Genomic DNA, 9467 nt, shown 5'->3' with positions numbered 1-9467 from the left:
ATACTCTTTGATATCCATTAATAAGGGTTTCCTTTTCTAGCAAGTTCCCATTCAGACAAAAAGCTAATAAAAAAGCTATTCACAAAATTTTGTGACGAGAAAATGAGAAACTACTGACTATGGAAACTAGCTTGCATTTGGATGCCACAAATAGATCTTGATCACTGCATTGGGAGAAAGGCTTGCGTTGCGTATAAACCAAAGAAAGATGAATGTATTATTCATCTAAAAAGCTCTAATCATCAACAAAGCTTCCTCCAAATAATCAAGATCTATCTCAATTTCTATTCAATGCAGATGCCAAAGGTGAATCGGCATCTGAAAGTGGATATTCTCTCTCTCTCTCTCTCTCTCTCTCTCTCTCTCTCTCTCTCTCTCTCTCTCTCTCTCTCTCTCTCTCTCTCTCTCTCTCTCTCAGCTACGTGCACTTTTTGGCTAGTTCAGAATACATTCCTGTTCAATCCTTTGTTATTTGTATAAACTTTTTTCAATGGACTTTGTCATACAGCAGCTCTTTTACCTACATATAGTACATTTCTCCACCATTTCAACCTTGGGTACCACAAAGCATATGGAATTAATAGTGTGGCCATACAGCCATTTACCTCGTTACCTTCTCACAAAGTTTTCCAAGGTTCACAAGAATATCGATGGTTTATAAAATGACTCTTACACTCTAAGGCCAAAAGTATCTGCAGCATCTGTACTGATCATCACACCTAAACGAACCCATTCCAAATCATCACAGAGTTGATCCCTTTTATGATATAATAAACTCCACTCTTCTAGGAAGGCTTTCCACTAGATGTTGGAGCTTGTGCTGTGGGGATTTGTGTTCGGCTACAGGATCATTAGTGAGATCAGACACTGATCGATTTTACTCCTTTAACCAGCAGACATGGTATAATGCAAACCAGTGATGTCCTGAGGCTAATTTCCCCAAATGCTCATAATAAATGTATTAGACCCAGGAGGGATGCCCACTGTGGTGTGAAAATAAACAACAACAGAAATGTAAGGATCATTAACAAGAAGAAGAAACACACTTTTCAACCACAGAAAATGAAAAAAAAAAATTACAATACTTTTTGTGTATTTATTTTACTAATTAGTATATTTCACGTTTCAGTTTTACAGGTGTGGAAGTGTAGTGTATAATAGTAGTGTTACAACCTTGAGATTATTTTTTATTCTTTTTGAAATCCAGTTCTTTATGAACAGTTTGTAAAGTAGTAAACAACAGAAGCAAATACAGCTCTCAGCGTCTCCGAATGTATGAATAATTCATGCCAACATGAGCTTTCACTCATTTCTCACTCATTTTCATGTGCTCCTGAGAAAGAAATGGCTTTTGAACATTTTAAGAGGTAGTATGTTAAAGAATCTGACTACTCCAAAACCATCAAAACATGAGGATAGATTTTCTTGACCCTCTTGAATCCACAGATGAAACATGTATGCTCTTTGTTATTGACAAACACAGAGAAACATCTATCTTCTTCTTCTTTCGGCTTTTCCCTTCAGTGATCGCCACAGCGAATCATCTCTCTCCACCTATCCCTATCTTCTGCATCCTCAACACTTGCACCCACTAGCTTCATATCCTCATTAATTACATCCATATACCTCCTCTTTGCCTCCTGCCTGGCAGCTCCATGTCCAACATTCTCCTACCAATATACACACTCTCCCTCCTCTGAACTTGTCCAAACCATCTTAATCTGGCCTCCCTAACTTTGTCCCCCAAACGTCCAACATGAGCTGTCCCTCTGATGTACTCGTTCCTAATCCTCTCCAATCTCGTCACTCCCAAAGAGAACCTCAACATCTTCAGCTCGGCTACCTCTAGCTCTGACTCCTGTCTCTTCAGTGACACTGTCTCTAAACCATACAGCATGTCCAGTCTCACCACTGTCCTGTACACTTTCCCCTTGATTCTCACTGATATTTTCCTATCAGAAACGTCTATCTGCTGGTTTAAATATATATCAAATATACGTTATACCATAAAGTCTCCTGGTCTAACAGCTTGACTAAACGAACTTTAATGACATTTATGTTACATACGTCAGTCTGATTCTGATAGCACAGACTCACACCCCCATCTGTCTGTCCCTTAGGGCTCCTTCCATCAGTCTTTCATTATACCACTGCTTTAGTGATGAGCACTTGCTGCTGTCTAGCAGTCTCTTGAGAAAAGTATTTTTCCATACTGATTTTTTCCCCACTCTTTTATTCTTACACATTGAACATGGGTGAGAAATAGCCTTTCGGCCACCTCCGCTGTGCCAGAAGGTCTCAAGTCCTGAATCAATGATTTGATAGACCTCCTGGTATCTCTCTGCCATAGCTATATTCTAAATCCTGGCAATTAGAAGCTATTAAACCTGATCAAGGCAAATAATCCTGATGTGTGGGAATTGTATTATTCAAATCACACTGTAGAATAACTCTTTTTTTTATCAGTGGGAAACATTGAAATCATAGACACACAGAAATATTCTTTAAAGAATTTATAGTTTTTCAATATTATTTCTGGAGCATGTTTGAATTTACTTTCCGTGTCTGTGTGAATGTGTGTGGAATGTGTGTGAAAATGTCTTCTGGAGTCTTCTGGAATATGCTCCAGGTTAGGTTTCAGCTCCAGAGGATGAATAGATAGATGGATGGATGGCTGGATGATGGATGCATGGATGGATAAAAAATTCTATTTCTTATAGTTCATAAGTTCCAAAAAACTTAACCCAAAGTAAATGCTGATATCAAATCCATTTCTGCTCTCTGAGATGCCCCACGATTTTCATAATAAGCCTCTAAAACTTGAAGGTGTTCTCTTTAACAACAGAGCTAAAAACATCTTAGACTGAAATCCAACAGTGTCCTGATTCATTTTATATCATATTTTATATCATTTGTTTATACTGATTGAAAACGTAACATAAGTGGACACCAGTGTTATGGTTTTTAAGAAGATTTATTAAGAAGATTAGAATTTACAATCAAGTTATCTAACAGAAGAGAACATCTAATATTAGGCATCACACCTCATTTAATTTCAGTCCCTTGATCACAGATTGTCAATAACATAAACTTTTAAACTTTTCATAGGGTTCATTGTTAAAACTTGTTTAGTCAAGGCAATGCTAATTGCACTCTCTCTTGGCTTTCACACTGGCAGTTTAGTCTGAAACAGAACACGATTTACAGGAAAAATTGGTAATGTGAATGCTGTTATGTGGACTGGTCAGTGCACTGTGGTACCCAACCCAGGACTCCCTATAGGAGGTGGTATGAGTTTGGCTGCAATGGAATTGTGCTACTGTATCTTGGTTCTGCTAACAGTAGATCAAAGTGGTGCTGATATATCAGGGCTCCATCATACCTGTGCTAGTCTCTGGCTCTCTAATTGTGTTAGAAACTGTTAGAGCTACTGTACCTGAGCCTCAGGCTGTGAACGGTTTTTAACTATCTGAGATACTCCCTCCTGAGAGGATGCTCCTGCTTTGGTCATGCTTTCTCTCAACAAAAACCAATCACTTTATGCCAGCTGTGTGTGCAGTTGATCTGACTGTGGCTGCCTGGAGGGTGTATAAACAATTATCACTTCCCCATTAAATCCCTGTTACAGTAGTTAGTTCTCTGCCTGTGAACTCCCTGAATATTTTGAGGTCTGAATCTAAGCGTGCTTGTTCCTGGTGCCCCCACAGCATTGGTATGGTTTCAGATTTTATTGTAAGCCAGAGCATCTGCATTCATCTCACATTATCACAAACTCGCATGGAGCACTCACTATCCCTGCCGCTTTTGGTACACGTGTGTTGTGGAAACTAATGATGGAATTATCAACTAAAACAGATATGAGTTGTGTTCACATTCACAGGATTTGTACTGTATGTTATAATTTAAAATTAACTGCACATCAGCTTTTATTCTTGTGCTCGTTTCTGTTCACCTCAGTTCCATTTTACAGTGTTGAACAGATTTCTACATTTTTGGTCTTGCTTTCTCGACTCACGTCTGCACTTTACCAAACCATGACTTCATTACCACATGAACATGCACTCTGTTCTCTGAGGTTTAACCAGTGATCTGTTAAAAGTGGTCTGAAAAAAAAAGTGACTCGCTCTCTGCTGCTGTGAATGTTTCCCCGTGGATATCAGAAAGTGTATACAAAATAAGTGTATATCCAACACTTTGCCTTGCTTCACAAAATTATTTTGTATGTAGCCCTAAAACATTTGCCGTATATAATCACAAAGGCTGTGATGCTCATAGTAAGCATGCTTCAACACACAGTATTTTTTGTCTTTATAAAAGAGTATTTATTCCATTTGGCCGATGCCGTACTTCACAGAGACATTAGACTTATATCTGAGGATTTGAGAGTTAGAGGCCTTACCTAAGGGCCCAGCAGTGGCATCTTGACCTCACAACCTTCTGATTGGTAGTCCAGCATCTCCCCTTCCTCACATACAAAAGAGTATTGAACGTATAATTTCTAATCAATAAGGAGGACAGGTTCTCTTTTGAGACTGGGTTCTCTCAATGTTTCTTTCTTGTCTTAACTCAGGGAGATTTTCCTTCGTTGACTTGATTATTAGGGATGTATGTGGATCTACATCTGAAGATCATCTGTAGCAATGCCGAGTCTTAAGAAGTCTATGCAAGTCTAAGTCTATGCAAATAAAACTGAATTAAATGGAATTCTCTGAACTTTGGGATAGGTGATGCACCATTGTCAAAGATGACAAGAGAAACCCTTGTGTTGGTGGAGTAGGTGAAATCGGACATCAAGTCATGACAGCAAAGGTCACATTCCTAGCTGTCTAATTGCTGCACTGATCTAATGATCTATGGAACCTGACTCTGTCCCAGATGACAAGATGAGGCCTTGTGTTTGAGCAATTGGTCAAACATTAAATCAAGGTTTGACAGTGACTATCACATGACTTGCTACCTGATTGCTGCACAGATATTCCTCTAGCAGATATCCAAGCTTATATCCTAGGACCTTGACTAAGGCTGTGTGTGTGTATGTGTGTGTGTGTTTGTGTGTGTGTGTGTGTGTGTGTGTGTGTATGTGTGTGTGTGTGTGTGTGCATAAACCTATTCCAGCCTCATCAAAATAGTGGAGAACAAACACGGAGAAGACATCTTTATAAACTTGACCTTCTCCAGTATATCCAGTCCATGCCATCAAATCCCCAGACCCCAGGCACAACTCCTGCATACTAGAGCCACACATTTTTACTTTGTCAGCCATCTGTATTCCCTAATTATGCTTTGTAGCCACATATTCACTCTATGGCTAATATTATTATATAATTAATCATTATTAATGGTGCTTGCAAAGCAAAATTCTTACTATTGTGCACACTCTTCCGGACAAAAATTCTGCACGTAACTTGTCCCGCAGCTTTTGTCCTACACCCATGAATGAGGTGTCAAATTCACTGACTCATTGAGCAGAGGTATGCTATGACTTTTATAAGCGATCCGAGTACCGGTACTTCCGGTACCAGGTCTCAAATTTTTCTCCATAGACTCCCATTATAAACTTTGGAGGTTTGGAACTTCCTCGTGGGTAATTTGATGAAGTCATGTGAAGTCGCATGATTTCAGGTGAAAATAAAAAATTTGCACAACATGAACATGTGACATTTCAAAACACTCAGCACAATAAGGGGAACCTGAAAAATTGCACCTATGGAAAATAAAATATAAATACAAACATAGAAAGTGATGTAGGTACTAAATAAAGGTGAACATGAAGTTGCTTGTAGTCCATAAAGGTGTAAAAACACACTTCATTACAGAGTTTCGGGCCTTAAAACTAACTGAATTTTAGCTCCGGAGCTTTGAGAAGATGGTGGGAATATGAAAGTCACATGTTTTATAATGCTTGTTTTTATGTGTCGATTATACATGTTAAACTATTCAAATAGCAGCGTATAAATAAAATAAAGTTGGGAGGTGCACCATTTTCTATGCACTGAACCTTAAACTGTATCAGTGTTAATTTTGTCACATATACTGTACAGCACAGAAATTAGGGTCAGAGCACAGCATCAGCCATGATACCGCACCACTGGGGTCTGAGCCCCGATCCTCTGATCAACAACCCAGTGCCTTAACAACTTGGGCCACCGCTGCCCCTGTGCACATAAAGCCTGGGACGTGAGGGAGCAGCTGGTAATAAGGTCTTTGTGTCATACTCCCTTGGCCAACTGAGGATTAAGGGATTCTTTGCAAAGCCGTACTGTCTATGGCATCTAAAATGAAACAGTAAATCATTCACTGCAAGCATCCATTGCATGGCGTATTTGCAGTTAGACAACTGTTCTTTTCAATAGCTATGTCTTAAGATTTATTATATATTGTAAACTGTATGGTGTCATCCAAATGGTATCCTACCATGATGCTCAGTGAAAGCCAATTTTACATGAATAGCTTTTCGTAATAGCATCAGAGAGAGATTGGCAGATTGCCTTCTATAGTATGGTAGACATTGCTATGAATCAAGTGCTTCATGGGGTTCTTGATACACAGATTCATATTGAAGATACATTCAGTATCAGCAGTGATGATGAGCTCATCTGATAAAAGTTGATGCAGTGCTGATCAGATGTTCAGAGTTTTGACTGATTGGAAACAATAACAAATGTGAGATCTTGAAAGATTCATTAGAATGGCCCAGACCAGGCTCATCAGATAGATTTGACATCATGCCAAATTCTCATTGAGCAACGACTGATTGAATCAGTATTTATTTATTTATTTATTTATTTATTTATTTATTTATTTATTTATTTAGTTTGTTTGTTTGTTTGTTTGTTTGTTTGCTTATTTACAGATTTATTAAATTATGATTGAAAAGTAATCCTCATTAAAACATATATACAATATGGGAGTCATGGTGATCTTGTCTTATTGTGATAGAGTATCAACAATACAAAAAGTTATAAACTAATCCTGATGGTAGGACAGTTTATGAGGGAAATTGTGTTTTAGGAAAATCTGTTCCTGCAGGGCATTAATTAATTATCCTGACCTTATAAAATGGATAAGAAAGCACTTGATGCAGATATCTCAGCACACATACGGTAATGTGAGCATTTTAAAAAGGACTATTACTACAAATTGCTCTTTAGCTGTTCATCCATGGAATCATCTGCTGCCACAAGACAATTCATGGAAATAGGTTTTGATATGTGAATGGGTATTGAAACAAACAAAAGAGCTGATTACCTCAGAAAATTTGCTCATACAGTACAACCTATCCATGCATCAAGCTCCATGATTCCTTACCATATGGTACTGTTGCGGTTTTATGAGATCAGATGCATGAGGGATAAGAGAGAAGCTTTTTTATGGAACAAAACATGCTAATGTAGGTTTACTTTTGCCTCTGATGTGAGAGCCAAAGGAAAGGTGCCAGGGATGTTGTCTAAAGGGTGGCTTGTTAAAATGGATTTGTAAATCCAGCTTGATTGCAACCACGCAATCATGGCTTGCAAAATGTCAGACATAGTTTAGCCCCTGTGCTTTTCAATGTGAAAACCGAAGACCTGATCTTTGCGGATGTGGTGAGCAATAACAATGTACTGGCTGTAATACATCAGAAATAAATGCTAAGATAAACGTCTATAATCATCAAGAAAAAAAATGAAGAACGGCTACTGGAATGTTTTTAAAAACATGTAGGAAACAAGGTTAGCATTTGGCAGATGCCCTTATCCAGAGTGACTTTTGACATTTATTCACATTATATACATCTGAGCAAATGAGGGGTAATTTCCTTGCTCGGAGGCCCAGCAGTGGCTGCTTGGTGGACCTGGGATTCAAGCTCTGAAACTTCTAGTTGATAGGCCAACAACACTAAGCTACCATATCCCTATTAGACCAGGGCAGGGTTGTCAAGTGTCACGCATTGAGATTGACAGTCACGCATTTCGGACTTTTATCCCGCTCTCCCGCCACACATCGTATTTCTCACGCAGAAAAACTGTTTAACTATTTATCATATATTTAATAGGCCGCAGCGCCCAAAATGTAGCGCATCTCAGTTCTTAGTCGAGCCTGACACTTATCAGCCAAACAAAAAAAGAGGCTACACAATAGCCAATCAGAAAATAGCACTACCTGGGTAAGATTTAATGCAACAACCAATGAAAAAAAAAACATATTCATCAGAGAGGGTATTTTCGATGATCGGTTTGAACAAAATCTCAACACGAAACAGCTTGGATGGGACATTGTCTACAATCATGACCCTAAGAATGGCTGTGCTTGGGGGGGTTGGAGATGTCACACTTGCCAGGGGATAGGCCTGTCTAACTTTAGTGAAACAGGAAATATTTTTGCTCACAGAAGAAAACAGCAAAGAGCAAAGAGCAACTTGCTGCAACTTGCTCTCTCTAAGCTTGCAGCCAAATTTGTCTCTCAGAAGATCAAAGCCTTTCTGACTCCGAAAGCTTTGCTGCCCTTTAATTTCTCAGTGCTTCCAGTTCCTCATTGCAGATATGCTCTTTCTTCCCCTCTGAAGTACCACAGAGACACTCTATCTCCATCTAAAGTGGGGTAGATATCTTATTTTTCCACATGAAGCATAGATAAGGCCCTTACTCCACCTGAAACACTGTAGTCCTGCTCCCTTTCTTTAAAGCATAGCAGAAACCTCTCCCTCTTGTCAATCTTAAATGTCCTCTCATTCCTTGTCTCTGAAGCATCACTGACATCCTCTCTCTCCTTGTCTCTCAAAAGATGCAGTTTGTTTCACTCTGAATTATAGATATGCTCGATCTCTCTTTCCCAAAGAGCTCTCGCGCTCTCTCTCTCACGACCAATCATGAGCAATGGCTTTCTGTCATTCTCTGCAAGAACCATGGCCCCTTTTTCTAAACAACTGCAAGCTTATTACTCTATCTATCTACACACTTATGTCTCTCCACTTCATCTCCATTGCCTCTTCATCTCACAGATCCCTTCATCCCTCATCCTACCCTCAATCGATGTTTTTATTTAAACCGATCGCACATCAATTTTCACCCATCACAACCCTATCATGATATTCGACTTCACCTTCACACCCTTCACATCTTAATTCATCCCATTCCATTCCTCACACATCCTTCACTTATCCTAACCATCCCTCTATCCATCTTCTTCTCTCGCTTAGTTTAATCTCTTGTAGCTGGTTGGTCCAACTACTCAGTTGCAAGTTTCACAACAGAAGGTAGTCAATCACTGCTCCTAAAGATCACTTGCAGGTATGACTCCAACCATTAACAACCCCACCAATGTTAATTATCTAGCTCCATATTTATCTTCATCATCTAACCCCTATCATGACCAACATTTTTTACCCAAAATCAAAGAGGATGTACTGTATTGGCAGATAAATCTTTACAAGCCACAACCACCATTATATCTTTGCTAGCTGCTTACCTAGATCACTTCCAAGGTTT

Source organism: Tachysurus fulvidraco, chromosome 7 (genome assembly GCF_022655615.1).
Source record: "Tachysurus fulvidraco isolate hzauxx_2018 chromosome 7, HZAU_PFXX_2.0, whole genome shotgun sequence".
Classification (NCBI taxonomy): Eukaryota; Metazoa; Chordata; class Actinopteri; order Siluriformes; family Bagridae; genus Tachysurus; species Tachysurus fulvidraco.
The sequence above is the reverse complement of the archived record's forward strand: the minus strand, read 5'-3'. Positions refer to the sequence as shown.